General features: G+C 35.6%; 1 long non-coding RNA gene across 1 annotated transcript in view; it reads right to left on the bottom strand.

The window, feature by feature from the left end:
• Nucleotides 1–7,277: 7,277 nt before the first annotated feature.
• Nucleotides 7,278–20,371, bottom strand: part of LOC145691906 (uncharacterized) — a 35,034-nt gene continuing 21,940 nt past the window's right edge. Inside the window, exon 2 of the long non-coding RNA XR_014132585.1 lies at nt 7,278–7,579. This is a non-coding gene — a long non-coding RNA (uncharacterized LOC145691906). The remainder of the gene's footprint in view (nt 7,580–20,371) is intronic.

Raw genomic sequence — 20,371 nt, 5'->3', positions numbered from 1 at the left:
CACAAGGATTCACACTCCTTGGTACTTTTTTTTAAAACTCAATGAGATCTATAGATTGGTATGTGACTCTTGGTTGAAGAGTTCTGTTTTTCGTAAAATGTGAGTAATATAGAATTACCAATTTGGTCTATTTTTGCGACTTGAAAAAGGAAATTCATAAAACGGAGTATAGAAGAATATAACATAACATACTTTCCTTCGTGAAAGAATATTCTCTTTCGATGTTACATTTAACAATGATGCATATTCCTTCGAAAATCGATTTTTTCTTTCAGTTCCTCTTCCTTTCTCAATGAAACACCATATTACTGGCAATAGAATTGACGATGAAGAGACAAGTGTACTTCGACATTTTGAAACACAAGAAAACGTAGTGCCAAATATGATTTCAATGTACAACATCTCAGCTTAATTATCATTAATTTGATATGCTTTTAATTAGATCAGCATGGGATAAATTTTCTCTATTTCTGTTTCAAAATCTCGCAAGGCATTCATAAATGACACGTCAATTTAGTTATTTCATTAAATTTTCACAGAAACATTTCTTCGTAACGTCCGCTTGCTTTTCATTGAAGCGTCGAAAGGAAAGTAATGATTGGTTTACAAATTAAAAACTAACAAAAAGAAGAAACGCAAGAGATCCACACAGCATTTGCTGCAACATGAACTAGAAAGTTAATCTTTGTGATAAATTATCACTTTTTGTCATAAAAAATATGAGAAGTGCGTAATAACAACTTTCCGTTTCTAGATAATAGTATATCTTCACCACTAAATAACATACTCCATGCGGATACATTCAAAACCAGCTTTCATTTTTGGCATTCTGCAGAATGAGAAGTGAGTATTTTGCTTGAAATAATGTATGATTGTCAATGTATATGTTCTATTTAGCTTTAATTTTCGCATGTATTTTTGATATAGAGCTAATAGAATTATTTATTTTTATTTTCATGTTTACATAAACTAATAAAACAATAAATAATACTAGTACCAAAAATGCTATACAAAAATTATTTTTTAAAAAGTCTTGTAAATACGAGTATTTAAATTTGCTGCAAAAAGCGACACTAAACAAACATTGATATAGATAGATAGATAGATAGATAGATAGATAGATAGATAGATAGATAGATAGATAGATAGATAGATAGATAGATAGATAGATAGATAGTAATCTGCAAGTGGTCTAGTTGTGAAAATTTGTCAACAGAAAGACCACTTTTCATTATCTACTTTTATGAAAGTGGCCTATTTGCTGATTCAGGTGGTCTATTGGCGGAATCTTGGTGGTCTATTAGCCGACTTGAGAAATTTGTGGTCTAAATGCGTAATAAGGCTTGCCAACCTCTGCATACTCTACAATATAACCATGCACAGTAGATAGCCTCATTGCTTGGTAATCATGCGATTTAAGGTTTACTGCTAGTCGGCCATACTGGATTAGGTTTTCCTGGTTAAATCTCATTTCAGGGTAGACGTATCATATCATTTCCATCAGAATATATACTTCTTCCATAAATAGTACCACCTTACTAATTCATCACATTTTATTTTTCTCACGCTAGTGACTACGCCTTCGTTTACTCATTTGACATAGTTCTTATCAGCTTAAGCCGCTAGGTGGTAAGACTTAAACTCATTTTAGGGGTACACATTTTATAAAGGTAACCAAGAAAGTTACGTCGCTTTAACAACCAACACCTTCTAACATTGTTATGTCACCTAAGACGTACCTGGAAGATAAGAAATGATCCCCATAAATATCGACGATCTTCTGGCAACGTTCTGAAAGGTCAAGGATCCCATCCCGGTGGGCCGTAAAGCGAAGAAAGCATCGAGTGCATTTTGCACCTCTAGTAGGAATTTGAAGTGACTTCCTCTAAGGTGATTGTCCAAGGAATGGAACAGGTGATAATCGGATGTGCAATGTCCTTGGAGTATGACGGATGCAATAGTGTTCAATGCAAGGCATAGAATGGCGTCCCGGGTCACCTTACCCACGTGGGGCTTAGCGTTGTTCTGTAACAGGAGGGCCCCTCTATGATTCAGAAGTACTGGCTCCAGTACCAAGTTACATTGATTCTCTGACCAGCTTGTAACAGGTTCCGATGCACGATGCCGCGAGCAGTCCACCAAACACACAGGAGGACATTATTCTGGTGCAGCGCTGGTTTCGGCTGTTTTAGAACCGGTTCATGGGATGCTAGCCAATGATGACGGTGCTGTGGAGCTTCGTACAGGACCCACTTCTCATCACATCTCAACACCCTGTTCAGAAATGGCTCCTTTCTGAGATGAGACAGCAACGAAACATTTGGGTCTGTTCGTGTTGCCTTCTGGTCCGGAGTCAATTCATTTGATTTGATTTGAGTTGAGTTTAACTTCCCTTTCAGCAGCGAGGCTATATGAGACGGGACCCGAGCTGATTAATGTGGAATCCGAACCACATGAGCTTCCGCCGGGAATCGAACCCTGGTCTCCCACTCCAACGGCGCGCACGCTAACTGCTTAGCTACGAAGGAGCTCGGGAGTCAAATCATGTGGGACCCACCTACCCAACTTATAGTGCTTCCCAAGTTGATGAAGGTGCTGCCGAATGGTTTCTCCACTCACACTGAATTGTAGTTCCAGTTTCCCATATGTCTGGAAACTGTTCACCTCAATTGCTGGCTGACGATCTTCATTTTGTACATGTGTTGGTCTTCTGGCAAGTGGTGCGTCTTCAAATGTTTCGTCAACGTCCTTAAATTTGCTAAACCACCGCTGCACTGTCCGCGTATTCACGACACCCTCACCAAAGGCCTGATATATCTTCCGCCCCTCTGCTTTGGCGTTTGACCCCACTTTGAACTTGTAAACCATACACGCACTTATGACGTTCTGTGGAAGTCCCATGTTCACTCTGTCCTTAAGGAAGTTCACGGTGTAAGTCAACTGCCAGAACCAAATAGTATGTTGAATATACCCACACCAACAACTGACCTTGGCATTATCTCCATCCGCATTCAACTTACGGTATGAGAACCAATTGAAGACAGATCTCTACAAAAAGCAACAGAACTTTCTTGGTTACCTTTATAATAAGTTGTCGTGGAAGTCCGTCAATACAGTTTTGTTAATATATCCATCTTTTAATATTCTCAAAGTTACAAGACACTAATATTCTGGATTAGGATTTCTAAATGACGACAGTTTATATTAGTAAATACTTGTTTGCTTATTAATAATATGAATTAAAGTTGCACTGATTTTTGTAATTGAGATATGAAATTAGCAGTGATGCTTAGATAATTAGAAAATTCAAGTGCACTGTAACCTGCTGCAATCACTCTCAAAATGTATACATAATTCAAGTGCATTTCACACCAGGATGTTTATTTTAACGTGTGATTATAGGAAATACTGTATTCAGCAATTTTGCTGTATTTTTTACTTTAACATTATCAATATACCTATTTAAATTATGTAGAGTTTATTACTTTTATAGAAAACATAAATTTAGATTTCTAATACAGTACTTTAATTCATTTTTCGTTAAATAGGTAAAGAACTCAACTATAGATGCTCACTTATAAAGCGCTCATCTATGGTGTATAGGATTCCTGGTTTGATCCCGGTTTTCATTTAGTTGTTTTTGTGGTGGCAAAAAATATATGCATCGAAATTTCAAGTTCTCCTGTTCTCGCTCGTCTTCATTCCACAATTTCGTTCATTATCATCACCACCGTCTCTCTTAATCTAGATGCATAACGTGAGAAATTAACTAAAGAAAACATCGTGTTTGTTTGTTCTCCCTTTCCTCCCACGTAAAATTCAAAAATTTCATTTAATTTCATTTCAAAAATAGAAGACTTACGAAATTGCCGTGGAAATATTTTAGTTACAATCCGGAGGGATTCACTACCTCATTATTGACATGTGTAAAAATAGAACAATGTTATGTATGCAATTGTAGAACACTTTAATTTATTTGAAGACCGGGGAAATGAGATAATTTCAATGTCTAGTTCTCGATTTATTTTAAATTCACGTAGTAGGGATGATTGTGAAGCCTCAAAAAATATGCACCACATTGAGTCAATTTGATTATTATTATTATTATTATTATTATTATTATTATTATTATTATTATTATTATTATTATTATTATTATTATTATTATTATTATTACGAAAGTTATAGTGTAGCTTAACCCGCAAAATCGTTTTAAATGTTCACAACATGGGGTTGGTTTGATCCACCTTTCACCCCTTTAGGGGGAATTCACCCTATCTTAGGGGTAAAGCCATCGATTTATTCCTGACTGATCCCAAGCACTAAAGACTGTGAAAAATCCTAAAAGAAAATAGTAACTATTGTGGAATTGTGGAAAAATTATTGTGGAACATGTTTATTTAAATGAGGTATAAATTCACCCTTCCATTCTTGGCAAATTTTAGTGACGAACTGGGATATCATTTGAAGCCCCTAAGAAAATTTTACATTGTGATTTCTCAAAATCGAATAATTATTAATAATATTGATATAATATATATGCAATTATTAATATATATACATTTATAACTAATGTAATGTACTGAACAAAAAGGAGAATATCGTTAAAATAAACTACTAAATGTTTTACAAACTGAAGTACGTTACAATGTGTTTGTGCAGGGAAGAATTTGCTATTGTTCCTAACAGGAATATTTTGTTCTATGAGCTGGCTTTCGTTACTGTATACACTGAAACTGATGGAAGGATGTACAGTAATCTGTTCATGTAATAATCTACTTCTACACTTAAGATCTATAAAAATGTTCATATTAATATACTTCTCAAACAACTATATTATTTATCTTTAAATTAAACAATAGATTATTGTACAAAATTGTCCAAAGATGAGATATGCATATTAATCGATAAATCTAGTTGAACCTAAGAACCTGATATGCGGGAGGATAAAACCTTATGTGTACTTTTCGAGAAACTCTGCAAAAATAAATATTTATGATGCTTAAAAAGTGTTATTAGTGGTCAACAATAGCAGGCTCAGTAACATTACACCTAATAAAACAAAATTGATATTTAAAAAACTTTACAAAGCATTTCATTATAACACCAGCAAGAAGGCAGTACATTCTTTGGTTAAAAATACCATAACTTAAAATCATCATTAACTTTAATTTTAATACAATATACACCAGGATTGTAATTGTAATAATGTAATCCCTTGAACTAGGATCATATGAGTCTTACCGCTTCGGACAAGGCGCTAATAACTATAGAAAATATGTGAAAGGCGTGTGTGAATTACCATCTCGCGACAACCGAAGCCAAACATTCAGGCTCGTATTTATGTAAGTGCTATTCTGTGCTCGAGCACAGGACGGCAGAGTGTACTGAGCTGCAAAATTTTGGATTTTTTTTTTACGATTCATAATAAAGTAATATTATAAACTGGCAATCCACAGAGTCCCGTGCAAGCGCGAGAAAATACCTTAATGTGTTTAATTCGCTCTAATTACAGTAGTTACTAATTAGCTAACTTATCTGATTATTTCTAAAATATGCGGTCCTTTCAAAGAAAATTATTCTGTTCAGTAGCGTAAGCAAGGGGAGAGATTTCGGGGTTTGAAATCCTATTTGAGCAAGACGTTATGTAAAAGAAGTAAAAGATATACATATATATAAACACTTGAAATTGTATGAACTTGGGAGTCTGAATCCCCCTTGACGAACTTCTGCGTAAGATACTGATTGTGTTCCTCTTCTCATTTTTTATTTTATTATTATTATGTTTTTTACTGCTTTCTGCTTTGACTAAATTTGCAAGTACAGGGCAAGCGTGAAGATGATCACCAGCTTTATTATCAAAATATATTTAATGCTTTTCGATTTTTCTTCAAAACAATCAATAACGAAAGAAAATAAACGACTGAGTTTGGTTTTGAATCAAAATTTGAAATTTTAAAGACTAGTGTGAAGTTGGCTCACCCAATATTATTTTATAAACGACTCTTAATATTTTTCGAAACAAATTATTTTCTCTTCAAACCAATCAGTAAGAAACGATAAACAAATGATTGGCATGAGTCGAATTCAAATTTAAAAGTAGAATTAGTAGTATGAATTTGACCATCAAATGTATCCCGTAAATATCTGTTTTCGTTTCTCGATTATTTCCCTCAAACAATCACGAACAAACGAAAAATAAGCCACGTTCATTAACGTAAATATATATCCTTATGTTTATTGAAACAAACTACTTTTCTTCAGAATGATCAACAACAAACCGATATAAAGAAAATTGATTTTGGTTTTGAATCAAATTTTCTAAGTGAAGGAACTAAGGTAAATTTAGTCACATTCCAGCTTTATTTAAATATATCTTTATGATTTTGGAAACAAACATCTCTTTCTTTTAAAATCCATCAATAACTTCATTTTTGGATCTAAATTGAAAAGTAGGGGAGGACAGTGAAAGTGTAAATATGTCTTAATAATTTTAGAAAGAAACTGTTTCTTTCAATAGAATCAGTAACAACTGAAAAACAAACGATTGGCTTCGGTTTTGAATCAAAATTGGAGGGTCAGTATGAAGCTAGTCCCAGCTTTGTTTTTATAAGTTTTTCGAAACAAACGTTTTTTTTAAGAATTCAAAACAATCAATAAAAATGAAAAGAAAACTATTGAGTTTGGTTTCGAGTCCAATTTTGAAACTGGGGGACAATGTAAAGAAGCCGCAAACTTTATTTTGCAAATATCTTCTCAATTTTTTCGAAACAAACTCTTTTCCCCCCTTCAAAACAATGAAAAACTAAAGATTGATTTTGGTTTTGAATCGAAACTTCAAAGTGAGGGGGTCATTGAGAATTTGCCCCCAACTTTGTTTTGTATATATATATATATATATATATATATATATATATATATATATATATATATATATATATATATATATATATAATTAATTTTGTTTATCGAAACCAGCGATTGTTTCTTCCAAACAGTCAACAACACACAAAAAACAAACGATTGATTTTAGTTTCAAGTCGAAATTTTAAAGTGCAGGGGGGGGAGGCAACTTTATATGGACTCACACTAATTACAGTTAACAGTTTATGCCACATGCAATTTAGTTGAATTTCTTCGTGCTTAAATACTAGTTGTAGGTTATACTTAAGTAAGAGTCGAGTCAGTTGAGTTTTACGTGAAAGGAATTTTGTAGAACAAAACCATTAAATAAAATATAATTATAAATTTATTTTCTTAATAATTTCAATCACGGGACGCAACTAATTTGTATATGAATATACGTGTATAGATAGAATCCAAATACCTTAAGATTTATTTCACTATGAAAATTATATAAAGTTAAAAAATACATTCGATACAATGTATACAATAGAATGATTAAGGCCGTGGTGGGAGGCCAACGGCATGCAGGACACTGTCTGCGGCATCATTGATTTCATTAGTGAAGGATGCAGTGCTATTGTAGATTGCTTTCATTGCTTCTCGAGTTAAGCCCTCTGATAATCCAGAAAGGTCTAGATTATTATTCTCCCACGTGATTTTACTATCGATGACCCTGTAATTAATAATATTGAAATGAGTATTATTACAATGACATAGAAGCAACATATATTGGTAGTTATAAATTTGTGATGCCATGTCTTGTAGAATGACTACTTTTATTACTAGGTATAATTTTCAATCTTCAGAATTAAGTTACCCATGTTTTCTAATCTACATTATCCTTATAAACAAATTATTTTCTTAAAGAAAGCTTTCCTAAGTCACTTTCTTGAAATGGAGGCTGCTTCGCCCTTTTTCCGGAGCTCAACAAGAAACACTAAGACCAATCGGGAAGCTTCAAGAAATAAACAAAATCTTTCATAAAAATCATATATTTTTTAAAAGGATTTAAGTTTAAAATATTCTAATAAGGAATTTCATCCCTTTTCACCTCAATTTCAGCTGCAAGTAAGTATTCGTAGATTTCGCTCAGTAGCCTCAACAAGAGCACTTCGTATTTGTTACAATTTGTTTATTCAAACGCTTCTATTATCTTATTTTCCTGGTTGCTTATTTAAGTCAAATCTTGCACATTAATTACACATACTTTCGGTTTGGGTACAAAACCTCGCGGCCAGAACCGCGCGGCGACAACCTCGCGGACCAAAACCTCGCCTGGCCAAAACCTCGCCTTCCAAAACCTCGTGGCCCAAAATCTCGCCGGGCTGAAACCTCGCCGCCCAAAACCTCGCGACACAGAATATCGCCTGGTCTAAATTAAGCGAGACGTAGTGTCGCCTGGGAAGAAATGTCGTCAGGATAAAACCTCTTCACGATGATTTCTCCAATGTAGAATGTTCTATATATTACTATATGTATATTTTTAGTAATAACACATAATTGCATCAAAATAAAGACAAGAAAAATTCTAATGCATGTTTTAGAAATCTATATATATAAAAATTAAATGACTATGTTTGTTACATTATACCTCTTGAGCCATCCTGCCTATCTCAATCTTTTCAACATAGATGAGGTTCGAGCCTAGGATGTCTTTTATAATTTCACTTTGTCGGCACAACAAAAGGGAGTGGGATATATATATATATATATATATATATATATATATATATATATATATATATATATATATATATATATATACAGAGCCGTAGCTAGAGATTTTTGCGCCCGGGGCGAAGTAGAATTCGGTGCCCCTACTCTCACCACACCAAGCTCTTCCTTCCTTTTTTATTTTTACTTATAAGAAAAGCAGCAGATATTGTTATACTACACTGAATTTTTATTAAGCTGCAGGCGAGATTTTGGCAAACAAGGTTTTGGCGGCGAGGTTTTGGCCACGCGATGTTTTGGGTGGCGAGGGTTTGGGCGGCGAGGTTTTGGCCCGGCGAGATTTTGTCCCGCGAGGTTTTTGGCAGCGATGTTTCGGCCGCGAGATTTTGTCCGTATACCCATACTTTCATACCAAATACAACTCTGAATTTTTGTGCAGTTACTTATGCCTGACAACAATATAACGTTTTTACAGAACTTTCACTCTAACTTATCGCTTTAATTAATTTATTAACAATGTATTTTGGTTGGTACAAGCGTTAGTTAAATAAGCATCTTTTTAATAGATAGCAGAGTGGTTTAATGCTAGTTTGGGGTCATATATGGCTGGTCATATACAAAAAGGTTTCGAAGATCTTCCGTAGTACCCTGTTAGTGGGAAATGCTACTCAAATGGACACATGCCGATGTAAGCTATAATTGTCAGAAAGTAGTCTATAGCACTGTAATTTAAACAAGTGATTCACAAGGTTTAAATAAATATGTCGTAAGAACCTGAGTAATTGTTTTGTGATTTACATGAATATGAACTCGTATATTAGAAGATTTGAACAATACCAGTTTGGATATAAGTATCCAAGATATAATCATGACTGATAAAATTTTTGTTGTGCAATCTCTTACTATCACCCAACAACATTTTACAAAGTAATGCAACCATAAATACTGTAGCCATAAATCTTAGGAAGAGCGCCTAATGCTTTTAGACTTAATTTTATTTCTTGATTTTGTTCCACAGGAAAAAAATTCTTAGTATATCTTTCCAAACTTTTGTTAATAAGGAAACTCCCCACAAAAATTACAGTGTTTTATCTTTTCTTCTGCACTTTAAGAAACAATGATGTTACTTTTTTCTTATTATTTTTAAGAATATTATCTTAAAACAATTTTCTAAGGTAACCTTCACGTCATCTTTTGCCATTAAGGAAAATTAAGTCTGAAGGAAAACATATACTGCCCTAGAATACATCTTTTGAGCTAAAGTAAATTCGCTTTATTAGTTTCAATCTTTGAAAAACTTTATAGAAGTATTCGTCACTTTTCATTAAAATTACAATATTTTATTAAAGTTATCGTATATGATTGCTTTGTGATTATATAGTGCTGTACAGAAGGTTTCCCACAAGAAAAATTGTCAACTTGTATTGGTATTCCCCAACAACTCCATTAATCACTGTTCTATCTCAGCGACACTGGGGCTTGTACTTAATAACAGTATCAGTATAGCACAATCCATGCAACAGTGATCGTAAAAGTGACAGCTTTCACAGACGGGTTCATTTGTGATCTCTTCACTATATTTTATAAGCACTCAGCAATATTAAAGTGGTCCAAAGAAGATGATTTGATCATCAGGGAAGATGGTGAGGATTTTTCGATTACATGATATGCACAACAGACTCCTGTGGTAATTGGTCACCGCGAAATTGTGAAGAAAACAAGACCCAGCTCGCTACAATTCCAATACAATGATTGTCATTAGAGGAACAATGACACAAGACCATCCCCCAACGCATTCAAGTTTGGTACAACGCGGTATCCCAGAGATATACTTTCCAATATTATTCAGAAGAACTTTGCACTGCAAGCGCGTTGGAAGTGCGCGGACATCATTTCAGAGAGCACCACTTCCAGGAGAGGCTCACAAAAGAAAAAAATGTATGGATCTCATCCAATCGAAAGGAGAAAGGAACAAAGACGAAACGAACTTGTGCTAAAGTGGGAATGCAAGTCAAAGCTAATAATATAAAGAAAATGTAGCTGTGTATCTTCCCAACTTCCAAAGTGGGTGATATAGTGAAGCTTAGAGTGTGACATGGGCAGAACTAGAACTGACCCACAAAATTTGCTAGTAGCTAGCAGTTATATTGGCTATTGACAATGATGAGCATTACCATCACGGAACAAATTACGGATGTCTTGCTCAGATAAACATTAAAAATCAGTTTGCCTTTGTGAGGAAAACTTCATTGTTTTAAACGAAATGTCTGACATAACGGTCATCTTACGACATTGCACAAGAAAAGCATTTACTTCTGAAGGTCAGGGCCACCAGAGTTGTACAATGGACCACAGAAATTCTTGAGGTACAAAGTCGTTGAGTTAGGCAACCCAACTACGTCTGCTCCAGCACAAATTGTAAAGAGTGATTTTGTGCAGAAGTGAGGAGAAACGCTGGCTGGCGAAATGATGAAAGGGAGTCTTTGGATACTTGTACTCATAGTAAACAGCACAGTACCAGATAAAAATATACGGACATCAGAGGCGCCGATGAGAAGATAACAGTGAGAGGACATAAAATAATATTATAATTAACTCAAATGAGGGATTATAAACAAGTTAACTCACTTCAAATGACTATACATATATGTGTATCAAATAATATACGGTTAAATTATGCGGTATATGCAGTAGGTCATCTTTTAAGTAAACACAAAGCCTTGCGCTGAGTTATGAAACTATTAACAGTAGTCACCTGCAAATCAATTAAAGTATTGATCGATCATTCGGGGAAGAGCTCAGTCTCTAATGAAAATTTTGAGGCTCTAACAGGGATTGAGCTCCTTGGTTCCGGCGCCACTGATTCATACATAATACTACTTGGAAAGAAGAACATGTCCGATTTCATTATTCGTTAAATGACTTTTGAAAACGCGAAATATTGGTACGCAGTAATTTACGAGCATTTGTAAATATTAAAAATGCGAAATTCGATTCTCAAACGACTTGGAGAAATTATCCGTACTAAGCGTATTTCCCCTTAGGTTGCAAATATAACTCAAGGTTCCTGATTTGTATAATATTTGTAAAAATTTACACATTGAGACACGAGGAGAAAAGAGGAAAATATAGTGTCAATTAACAACAATTTAAAAATTCACGAAATTAACGGATAATATCAAATATAGAACCATTGACAGAGTTAACTCTGTAATTCATTTTCTCCGTTCATTTTTCTTCCTTTATTTTCAGGATTACATCATCACTGAATTTCTCCAGTTGAGATTATCTTTGTTTAGCAGTATCCAACTGGAGTTCAGCCTTATAAATGAAACATTTTAAAAAGTGTAAAGCGTGATGGTGGGAATCGAACCTGAGCCAGGAGATTGGCAAATCACAACGCTAACCATTCACCTAAAGCGTTACTTACTCTGGTTCACCTAAATACTCTTTTCTGTTCGCTCAAAACAGTAACTTGTTTATAGTCAAATTGTTTGGCAAAACACAGGAATATGTAATTGAGGACTCGCAGGACATTATATCATTGTATTCGCTAAATTATCAACATTACAGATTTTTAAAATAACAAAATATAAAACTTCTTTATTTTGAATCAAATACGGCGCGTATATTATACACGTGAACAAACTAAAGACGAAAACATGAAATGAAATCTTTGAGTTTTACGTCCCATGGCTATGCTAGTTAGGTTAAAGGAGACGGTGATGATGAGAAACGAATGAAATGGTGGAATGAATAAAGTGGGAGGAAACGGGAGAACCCGGAGGTAACCCACGCACATGGTGTTCGTCCACCACAAAGTTCACTTGACAGGAGCAGGGATCAAACCTGGGAGCCCATGAAGCAGAGGTGAACATCTACCACTGAGTCACCGCGGCCCGAAACTAAAGACGAATCAATTAACACGTAGTAATCATGGTTCAGTGGTCAAGGCTCTCGACCACTAATCTGAAGGTCCGGGAAAGTTTTTTTTTTAATATATGGAAACATTTCCTTAAATATAAAGTTCTGTTTTGAAGTGCTTGAAAAAAACAAAATCAACTGATTTCGTTTCGTTACACTTTCAACAGATGTACGCACGAAGCATCAAGAACACTTTACCAACGACTGTGGTAACTATAATATACCTAATGATACCAATATATTTACGAAATAGATTATCTTTCGTTACTAATTGTCATGGAATATTGAAATATTTTACAACTGGTTTGAATATTTCTATTGTTTAATTCAATATAAACATATGGGGAATTAACATTTTACTTGCAACTACAAGTAGCTGCTTTATTGATTGAAGCAAAAAAATGGTTGACTCTAGCGGGGATCGAACCTGGGACCCTTGGCACGTGAGTCACACATGCTACTGACTCTGTCGCATCGTCAGTTCATTACATTGCGCAACGTACAAAATTTACGACGAGGCAAAAACTTTACGATGCTTTTACTCTGCTATGTTAGGCCTTTGCGCTCTCCCTGCTTGTAATATGAATACTTTTAATGTGCACTATCACCTTGCAAAAATGGATCCGAAGTTAATTTACCAAAGTCTCCTATCTCCTTGTCAGTCACATTTATTCATAATGTCCATAATTTTTATACGAAGACGCTAAAATGAGGAACGTTAACATTGTTATAATGGGAACAGATTTCAGATTTGAATACCAACCTTAAAATACACGTCCATAATGAAAATTATTCATGTTCCTGATATCTATTGCACTATACACGTGTATATGTAGAGAAAGAGAGAGTGCGTGAGAGAGAGGAGGGGAGGGAGTATGTAAGAGATAAAAAATCTATGTTTGTATTTTTACTTACAAGGTAAAAAGTTATTGTAATTCATAATCTGCATGTTTATAAAGCGATTTGAACGCTTGAAGCAACTAGGTGTTCATAAAGTTTATTTTTCTTAAAGTTTTTGTAATTAATGTCGCAAATGGTCCGATGATTTGTAATATGTGCCAAAGAAATAAATGCATTTTTTAACAGGATAGTATCGTCTACCCCTTGTTTCTATTGATGGAATAAAAATAATTTTGAGTTGATTTTGAATTTAACGTCCCTTTCAGCAGAGAGATTATATGAGACGTTTACCTACTGATTAGCATGGAATCCGAGCCACGTTAGATCACATCGGGAATCGAACCGGATCTCTTAAATGAAAGGTGCGTACGCTAACCACTTAGTCAGAAAGGAACTCGGTATAAAAATAGAATGTCTCACATTACCCTATATTACTTCACCGACAGATTTATGTTTTATGATCAGTTAAAATAGTATTTCTGGACACCGTAACGAAAAATGTATTTCCTTTTTCATACGCTGTACGAAAAATACAAAGAATAAACACAATAAAAACAAAACAATGAAAAGGGTTCAATGTAAAATGCTTTGCCTCTCTCCAATAATTTACTCAATATATTACAAGTGTATATCTCGAGCATTTCCAGTAGAACTATTAAAATGCGATGGCTTTATAACTTGCCTGTATGGTCTAGTGGCTCTCGCTCGCTGACTGTTAGTGTTGTAACACACGACGAGTCGATTTAAGTTTGTGTAGTGTGCGATTATCTTAGTGGGATATTGAATTTATTAGTGTCTTCTAGCTCTTCATATATTTGTTTCTTCGAGTGATTTTGTGGTCGTTCTACGACGAAAATTCACCATGAGTTGTTTGCGTGAAAATACCTTACGTATAAATTTTGGTCAAGTAAGTCAAAAGTCTACTTCAATTTTTGTCCATGAATGGATACGAAACACGTTCAAATTAACAATAGATTAAATACACAGCATTAAAATGGATTATATCAAGAAACAACTGTATATTAAGTTAGTCAACAAGGTTCTATTTGAACGAATTCTCTCTTCTACTCATGATGAAGTCAAATTCACCGATAGTGACAAGGAACATTTACTTCCTATTGATCTCGCTGACAACAGTATTACCGTCGTTAAGGTGTCTTTGTGCCCCATGGAACTTAGTAATCACCAGTTAACACGAGTGTTTCTCAGTATGGTGAAATACAGTCAATCCTAGACGAACAGTATTCTGCGGATCAAGTATATGTCACCCGTACAGGACGTAAATTAATTAAAATGAAGGTTAAACAAAATATTCCTTCATTTATTACAGTGTGTGGTTTGCGCCTCTTCTGTAGTTATTCCGGTCAAATCCAAACTTGCGCGTTGTGCAATTCACAGGACCATTTTGTTCAAGAATGCCCCCGAAAAAAGGCCCGCCCTTCAAAGTTCACCCGCCAGTTCGAAGTTCTCAACTGCCACCGCTTCGTACCCCTTATAATATCCCGCATGAAAAGGTGACTCTGCATACTGATAACTATACGGAATTTCCTCTGATCTCTTCTGCTTACCCTGGTATTTCTTCAAGTCCTGACGTTCCAGCATCTGAAACATCCCACGATCCTATCATTCGCCCCAACCTACCAATGGAAGGAGATCGTACTGTTGACCCGGATGTTATTTCCCCTCTGAACTCTACTGCAGTACCCCAGTCTACACCTGAATGAAAGGCCCAAGAAATTCTAAAGGAAGGACAACTAGCTCAGGTAGGTGACCAACAGTCAGTAAAGGATTTACAAATGGATTCTAGTGCTCCCATGGACCACGATAATCAGTCTGTTGTGCAATTGGTAGCCGACTCGAATACCACCCGTGACCGGAATGTGCAATCACTCACAAGTGATTCCGCCAGTGAATCTGATCTCAGTGTTCCTGTATATGAAAAACGTAAATTTTCCAAATTAAAGGCAACTGATACTGGAGTTTCAAAAACTTCTAAAGGAGGTCGTTCATCAGATGTTACATCTGTTTCAGGTGCACGAACACGGGCCACCTTGAAAAAGTTGAAAGCTGGTACCCCTGTTGGGGACGACTTATAATTATCTTCCTTGTATTATTGTGGTATCATTTTCAGCCTTTCATGCAGTGTTTACCACTTCGTTTCACTTTCTTTTTGTTTATGTATAGTTTTAGTTTTGAAACCATTAACCTAAATGGATTTACTTCTCCTGTTGAACAAGAAGCGTTAAGAGATTTTATTTACAAAGCAGATAAAGATGTAATGTTCGCTCAAGAAGTGGCCCTTCCAGAATATGGTTCTCTTTCCAATCATACATGCTATTCTCGTTTTACAAAGAATGGGCTAGGTACAGCTATTATGTATCGTAGTGATCTAGCTTTTAAGACAATTAATGATTACCCAAATGAACGAATCTCCCTTGATATGCTTGAACGCATCAAATTATGTAATATTTATGTCCCCTGTGGTTCTCATAACAAGAGAGAGCGCCAAGATTTCTTCAACACTGACCTTGCTCAGGCTCTATTTAATGGCACTCACCCTTGTATATTAGGTGGAGATTTTAATTCAGTGTTACAACCCATTGACCAGACTCCGAACTTTAACTTATCTCCCGAACTCCAGCGCATAGAAAATACATAAGATTTAGTGGATGTGTGGCGTCATTTTCGACCCGTTGAACCGGGTCACTCATTTCATACTTCACAATCATCTAGTCGCTTGGACCGTTTTTACATAAGCTGCTCACTTGTTGCACAAGTACGCAATATTAAGCTCGAAACTGTTTGTTTCAGTGATCACTATGCTCTAATTATGAGAATAACCCTACCAGTATCCAAATTTTTGAGAAGTAGTCCCCTTTGGTATTTTAACACCTCTATACTTATGGACCCCGAGTATCAGCATTTAATTCGAGAGGAATGGCAGATCTTGTTTCCGTTAATATCACGCTATCAGGGCCAACTTATGTATTTTTGGAACAAGCGAGTTAAACCGAGATTTCGCTCCATAAGTAAACAATATTGTATTCAACGGACCCAGGCATACAATACTCAATACAACTATTACTCGAGTCTTCTCAAAGAATACATGCAAGAACAATTGCGAGGCCGTCCGGTCAGGCCTCAAATTCAAGAAATCAAAGCACATTTATTGTCGTTGCATAACAACGCATTCGCGGTTTTTTTTTTTTTTTTTTTTGTTCGAAGCAAACTTGTCCAGGCCGATGGCACGGAACAAGCTAACATCGTACAAATTCAAAAATAACGACTCAGAGGCAAACAAAAGTTAATTTCTTCTATTAAGGGCAAGGATGGCCAAATTTATGAAGGTTTGCAGGTACTTCCCCAATTTGTTCAGTATTATAAACAATTGTATTCAATACCTAATGTAAATAATGAAGATGAATCTCTTTTGGACTTTATTCCTCTAAACCTTGATGTAAATGCTGAAGAGTATCTCAACAGTCCCTTCACACTTGATGAAGTCAAGAGATCAATTCAATTAGGGAAACGTGGTAAATCTACTGGTATTGACTCTTTGCCATTAGAATTTTATATTACTTTCATTGATATTCTTGCCCCGTTTCTTACGGATCTCTTCAATGAATATCGAGATACCTGTACCTTAGGAGAATCTCTATCCACAGGTATTACTGTATTAATCCCTAAACTGCCTAACTCTAACTTCATAGACAATTATCGTCCTATCAGCCTTCTAAGTGCGGACTTAAAAATTTTAACACGATGTCTAGCGCTTCGTATGAAACTCTATGTGGGAGAGTTATTAAGTTCCTGTCAATATGGACATGGGCAACAAGCTTTAATTCATGAAGCCTTAGCTAACATAAGAGATTTTATAGTCTATCATGAGACTGCCTCTTCTACGCCCGTTGCTATTTTATCTACAGATTTCTCGAAAGCTTTCGATAGGGTATCACACGAGTATCAACAGCATTTCTACCTTAGACGATATTCAGAGCCTTTTACACAGGTATCAACAAATTTCTGGAGCGATTTTAAATAAAGACAAAACAAAACTATTATGTATACACCCTAATACAGCATAAGCCTCGCAATATGAACCTGATCAGTAGGAATTCATTTCTCAAACAAAAAGCATTGAGTCTTTTGTGATATTTCTGTCAGATTTTCCCTCTTCCCACAAAATCATATAAATTCCTCAACAGTCACGCTTTGTTCTTTCTGTGGCAACACAAGCTGTTGAGAATTGCACGTGATCAACTTGTGCTTTTACCAGCTCAGAGTGGCGTAGCTTATGTAAGCATAGCCCTCCAGGCAAATTCCCTACTGCTGAAAAGAAGCATTGAATTGTTTACGAACGATAGGATCAGTGTGTCGTCATCTGTTCTCTCCGCATGTTTAGGTTGCATTGACCTTGAAGCTCCGATTCATATTTTTCCTTGGGGACTTAAGTTCCCACACTTGTGTGAACCCGTCTTAGATATCGCTTATGCATTAATTGAACGAGCACAAATTGAGTTAATGCCTGTCAAAGCACTCTACCGACATTATCTCAGAACGCAAAATATCGTCACGCCCCATATTCAATTGAAAGGACCACAGCTTCATTGGAATTATATTTGGCAAAATATTAATGCTCCTTTTTTAACTACCCAGCAACGATCTCTTTGGTATTTTATCGTTAATAATAAATACGAAACGCGAGACAGACTATATCAGCCCGGTATAGTGTCTTATAATCTGTGTGACTACTGTCATAATATAGATACTCTTGAGCATCGCTTACAATATTGTACAGAGATTCAACATATATGGAACAAATTTAGTACACTCATAAGTAAGATTTGTCATTCTTCACCATCTCATATTACTGCTACTGATGTTCTGATATATCCAGATTTTAACTATTTCCCTAAAGCAAAAAATAACAGCGTAGTCTGGCTCGCTTCATCTACGCTTCTTTATGTGCTCACCACACATCGACCATATCATGTCGATGTGTATTTGTCTTATTTAAGGTACAATTTGCAGAAAGTGAATGTGCAGTATAAACAACACTTTGCAAATTATTTTGTTGTCTTAGCACCATAACAATTCTGTAAATTTTTCAGATTTTTAACCAGTTTTTTTATCAACTGGTTCTTCTATTGCTTTTATAACTGTCCAATGTACATGTGAAAGAGCTGTTAATAAATTAAAAAAAGTGGCGAGCAAGTGCGTCTTTGGTGGACGGGGTCTAGGGTTCGATTCCAGGTGTGAGAACTTTTGGAGTTTTAAACGTTCTCAGTGTGTCTGTGTTTGTGTCCCTGTCGTTCAAGGTTACTGGAAATAATTGTAAAACGAGTATAACCAAGTAGGTACATAAGCTACTGACAAGCAAGCTTTGGTAAATGAACTTCGGGGCTACATTTCGCCAGGTAAAGAGTGCACTTTTAAAGTGTCAATATTACAAACTGCAATACCCAGAAAACTCGTCTTAAAGTTTCTGACTATCCGCATATATGAGAGAACGCGTTAAGTTATCTAGTGGCAGAGTGAGGAGTAGGTTACGCGCAAATGGTCACGCTCGAGTCATTTTTCTTGTTGTAAACAATAAGGTAGTCATTTGTAAGTACAAGTAAAATATCAATTCACCATATTTTTAATACATACAACAATAAAAATGTTCAAATCATTTGTATCCGAAATTATATTGACAGTGGTGTATTTAGGAGAGTGGCTGTCGGGCTCAAAGCCCCCGAAATAAATTTTGTATATGCACAATTTCATAAAAATTTGTCGGCCCCCAAAAGGAAAAAGGTAAGTGCTTATTCACGTGTTATGCATAGCCCCTCCACGAAACAAAATCCTAAAAACGTCACTGTATATTGGTTGTTCTTGACGCTTCGTATCCATATATGTGGACATTGCGAATTACAAGGGATATGAGGAGGAAATCCCCTTTGGTAATACTGGATATATGCTACAAAAGAGGCATCATTTAAGACTTCACTTGACGGGGGCCAGACCATCAACTTTCCCACAGTAAGCCAATGTATGGACCTCACATGTGAACACCCTATACATCGGAAAAGACGCGGTATCAGATCAATGTTTATAGGAACATTTTTACTTATTTGGATGTCCTCAATCACTTTGTCACTTTTGGCCATGCATTTATGTTTCACCCTGTATATACAGTATATATATATAATTTGTATATTACAAATGTATCTTTGTAGAATAACGTAATCAGAGTAGAATAACGTGTGTCTTAATAATTGTTTGATATTATATAAGACCATAGCCATCAAAAAATTATACACAAAGTGAGAAATGTAACACGGCATAAAAATTACCCTCAAATTGGAATGCCTCCTTCTGCGCAACGTATCATATTTCATTTATTGTAAACAATAAATTCATTTTCACTCTAAATATTGTAAGAATCCCCACGTCGCACAGTGCGTCGACCAATGGACAAAAATGAGAAAAGAAACAATTTTCTTCGGACTTGCAAATAGCACGGAATGAAGCACAAATAATTCACAAGACAGAAATACCTAGCCACAAGCTGATGACAACCCGTCAACCTACAGAGGGCGCGCGCAAAGTTACCACATTAGACCAACCCGAGTCGAGATGACACTCTTACAGATAACAATGTGAATGCACAACTACTATACTAGACCGACCTGAGTCATTATCTCCACAGCGATCGCACTGGTGTTTCAGACCAAAGCGAAAGGTGAGACCTTTTGTCACAAGCGGACAGTTATAGCACAGGTACGTTCTTTCCTTTACGACGAACAATTGGTAATCATTTATTACTGGTATATTTGGAATATCTCAAAAAAGCCTAAACATGTCTTGAGATCTCTGCAGGAATATCTTCCTTTAATGATTTCCGTTGGATTCAGCAATAGTGTGTGTGCAAGTGTCCGCAATATTGACTGTAATTAGTGAAATTGCGAAAGAAAACGCAATG

Source organism: Thermobia domestica, chromosome 8 (genome assembly GCF_964235325.1).
Source record: "Thermobia domestica chromosome 8, izTheDome1.hap1.1, whole genome shotgun sequence".
Taxonomy (NCBI): Eukaryota; Metazoa; Arthropoda; class Insecta; order Zygentoma; family Lepismatidae; genus Thermobia; species Thermobia domestica.
Note: the sequence above shows the minus strand (reverse complement) of the source record. Positions and strands in the feature narration are given on the sequence as shown.